Genomic DNA, 3,811 nt, shown 5'->3' with positions numbered 1-3,811 from the left:
CTATCCATTCTATTATTTATGTTTGCTAGAATTTTATCATTGGTAGCTATCTTTCTAGATAATCCCTCCATAAGTTTGGATTGGCCAATAATTAATTCTCTCAGCGGTGGTTGATTGAAATTATTGAAATTATTACCTTGGTAGTTACCTTGGTAGTTGGGCCTCTGTTGCTGGTTCCATCCTTGATTCTATTGAGGACAAAAGTAGTTGTTATTGTTGACAAAGTTCACATCCCCTTGGATTTCAGGATAGCTGAATGCCCAGTGTTTCCACATACTTCACATGTCATGCGATAAATGTGCATGACTTCTTGCTTTTCATTAGCTTGGTCTTCAAGCTTCTTCATCAGCAGGTCCATCTTGGCAGATAGCATATCTACCTCCTTGAGTTGATGCATACCTCCACCTCTCTTGAGGGTCTAAACACATTCTTCATTCCAACCTTGATTGGAGGCCATCTTCTCCACAAGAGCTATTGCAGTTGGTATGGTGAGTGACAGGAATGCACCTTCAGCAGCAGCATCCATAGTCTCATGTGTACTATTGGTCAACCCGTGGTAGAAAGTCTGCATGAGTAGCCAATTCTCCATCCCATGATGAGGACATTCCACAATGTAATCATGAAAGCGTTCTCATGCCTTAGGATAGATTCATCATGTTGTTGCTGAAAGCTTGAGATTCTCCCACGCAGAGCATTGGTCTTGCCTATGAGAAAGAACTTTGCTAGAAAGGCAGTGGAGTAGTTATCACATGTAGTATTTCTATCTTTGTTGGCATAGAACCACTGCTTTGCCTTTTCCAAAAGTGAGAATGGGAAAATGCGAAGTAATATGGCATCCTAGATTACTCCTTTGATTGTGAAGGTGCTACAAATCTTCAGAAAGTGTTCGAGATGTGCACTCGCATCTTCATGTGCCTTTCCACAAAACTAGTTTGCTTGCACCATATTAATGAGAGCTGGCTTGAGCTCGAATCCATTATCTCCAACATTGATTGTTGGTCCAGTATGGATGTTGATCGTAGTTGGAGCAAATAATTCACGGAGAGTCATGTTAGCCATGGCTTCAAATTCTAGTGTTAAGCTTCACATTATATGTTTGTCTTCTGACTTTAAAGCTAGAACTTTCTTGAGTTTAGCTCTAGTCCTCCTGATTAATGCTTCTGGATCTTCAATGAAGTTTGTCAGAAGATCAAAACCAGTCATACATTACCCTACATAAGATACACAAGTAGACAAAACAAGGGTAAGCCTGTTTTAGCAAAGGTTAATGGTTATCTCGATCACATCAATAAGTATAAATTTCTCAATACTTTCTTTGCTTAGCTACCTTCCCCGGCAACGGCACCAAAAATGCTTGTTGGTATTTATTAATTTGTCACTTGTTTAGTAGCCACCTATTATAAACCTATATCTTCTAACATTACTTTAATAGGTTGTCATCCCTAGTGATGATGCTAGAGATGCTTGTTGGTACTACATAGCATTACTACTAGAATAATACTAAGCAGTTCTTTATTAATTATGTTTCTAGAAAGAATATATAAATATATGAATGAAAAGGATCTGCAAGCGCACATATAATATACCATTGTAGCATTTTACCCGAGAGTATTCTAGGTATCATTATTTATATTTTTACCATAGGGAAGGTCTAGCATGGACATGTATTGATAACTTATACTATTGAAGGAGAAGTAAACCATAACCAATATTCTACTCATAACATGGATAAGTCATAGGATAATATATATATATATGATAAGTATTGATCAATGATAATGATAAATCACTCAGAGTACTCATTTCTATGGTATTAGCATGGTCAGGTAGAATATTAGAGGAATAATTCCTAAGTCATTCTTAATTACAAGTCAAAGCATACATTGATTAGTGCAATTATACCTAGTAATCATTGCTAAGATCATCGTCATATCTACACATAAGGGATATTACTAAGGAAGATTAAGAACAGAGCTTGCTCTTCCTTCGTAACCGGACCCTACGTGCGCTTATACTCGGTGAGTGGACTACAAACGACTCAACAGGAGTGTCATATCTATGATCTATCACATGACCTAGAATATAGGGTGTATCCATAGGTAAACAATGTATAAGCACCACGCTTACATAGTGTTGACCACTCACCCTGTGTTCACCAGAGCGAGCGCTATATGAACTTATGCATAACATAATGATAAACTAGTTATACTAAGTATATAATCAAAGTAGACATTGAACATTATAATGAAGAACATGAATAAGATGAATACTAATGTTGTTATAACAATTGTAGCAAGTATATAAAAATAATGGAGATACAAAAGAGAGAGGTGTACAAAGATTATACCAAACCACACTCTTGACACGATCAGGAATCCAAGCGAAGCCTGCTTGCCTCCCTCTAGACCTAGCCTAACTAGTTATGCCCTAAAATATGGTGGAGCTCTGAGGATAATTATGGTTTCTGTCTTCTCAAATGACTTGATGACTTATGCCTAAGGGAGTGGCAGGGGCTGGTATATATAGCCTGGAGCATCCAACATGATCCCTTGGATCAAACCGACGTAAAGAATGGCTTAGATGCAACCCAAGAGGCGGTGGAGAACCAACATTATAACAGGGGGCTAACATGCGGGCCTCTGGGGCCGGGGCAGCCAGTAGGTGGGGCTGAGTGGCCCCACCATGTAGCCACTCGGGCTCTACTTTGGTGTGGAGTCCTCTTGAGTCTTCTGGAACCTTTTGGTGTCCGTTTCACGGTGGATAAGCACAATTAAATCTGACATGTAGGTCCACCTTGACGCTTTTCTAGATAAACACTACAAAAAATATAGATTCACCAAAACTCATGGAATTTATTAGTTTAAACCCCTAAACCTTCATTGGTGATTATATTTATGCCCCTATACATGTTATATTGATGGTTTATAATGGTTGTTAACTATAGTCAACAATGCCCACCATGTGCCCGGCAGCGGTACGAGCGCCGATGCATCGTCATCCGCGCCCCTAAAGCCCTACCTCGCATCGCTATTTAAGTCGTGGCCACCACTCCTCTTCCCCTCTTCCCCATTAGGCACCGCCACTCCTCTTCCATCACCAGCACTGCTTCTTACGCATCGCTGCCCGATGCAGCATATCGCTGCCGTCACAGCAGCGCCATGTCGACCCGTTGCTCGTGCCAGTTGTCCTAGGACACTTCATGTAGCTAGTCGCTAGCGCTACATGACTAGACCTCGTGCCACCTTGACATCGTCCTGACCTCATCGTGCCTCTACTGTGACGCTGTTGCGATGTTGTGGGCCACGCCGGCGTAAGCGTGACCGTCCTCGAGTAGCGCCCACAGCATCGCCGAGCCCGGCTAGCCATGGCCTAGCCACGGCTGCAATTGGCTGGCTACTGGCATGCCTCGCTAGCCACAGCAATGACTACACAAGCACGCCACCACCACGATGTTAGACTCCATCACCGATGACACGCCTGCTCTTTGTTGAGCCACCTCGTCTCATGACTTCTTGTGGTGACAATCGCACCGCTAAGAACCCTAGGGATGTCTTGGTGCATTTAGTGCACATAGGTCATGGTACCCTACAAGTAGTTTGGGCACTCATGTTCTCTTATGTGTCGCTCCTTTCGATGCCCCATCTCTGCCATGGCGTGTGGATTGGAAGATGTAGACCACCTCCCTTCTCTTCTCTCCCCTGTTCCACCCTCTCTTGGTTCTCATCAATTACAAGGGCATACAGATCGAGAGAGAGATCAGGACTACTTTCTTTCTCTTTAGCCTGCTCTATTCGATCCCATCCATAACAAT

General features: G+C 42.3%; 1 non-coding gene across 1 annotated transcript; it reads left to right on the top strand.

Annotated features, from left to right (window-relative positions):
* Positions 1-587: 587 nt before the first annotated feature.
* Positions 588-695, top strand: LOC136502369 (small nucleolar RNA R71). Its single transcript, XR_010770526.1, has one exon. It is a non-coding gene; the product is annotated as a small nucleolar RNA R71 (small nucleolar RNA).
* Positions 696-3,811: the final 3,116 nt, after the last annotated feature.

Source organism: Miscanthus floridulus, chromosome 13 (assembly GCF_019320115.1).
Source record: "Miscanthus floridulus cultivar M001 chromosome 13, ASM1932011v1, whole genome shotgun sequence".
Taxonomy (NCBI): Eukaryota; Viridiplantae; Streptophyta; class Magnoliopsida; order Poales; family Poaceae; genus Miscanthus; species Miscanthus floridulus.
Note: the sequence above shows the minus strand (reverse complement) of the source record. Positions and strands in the feature narration are given on the sequence as shown.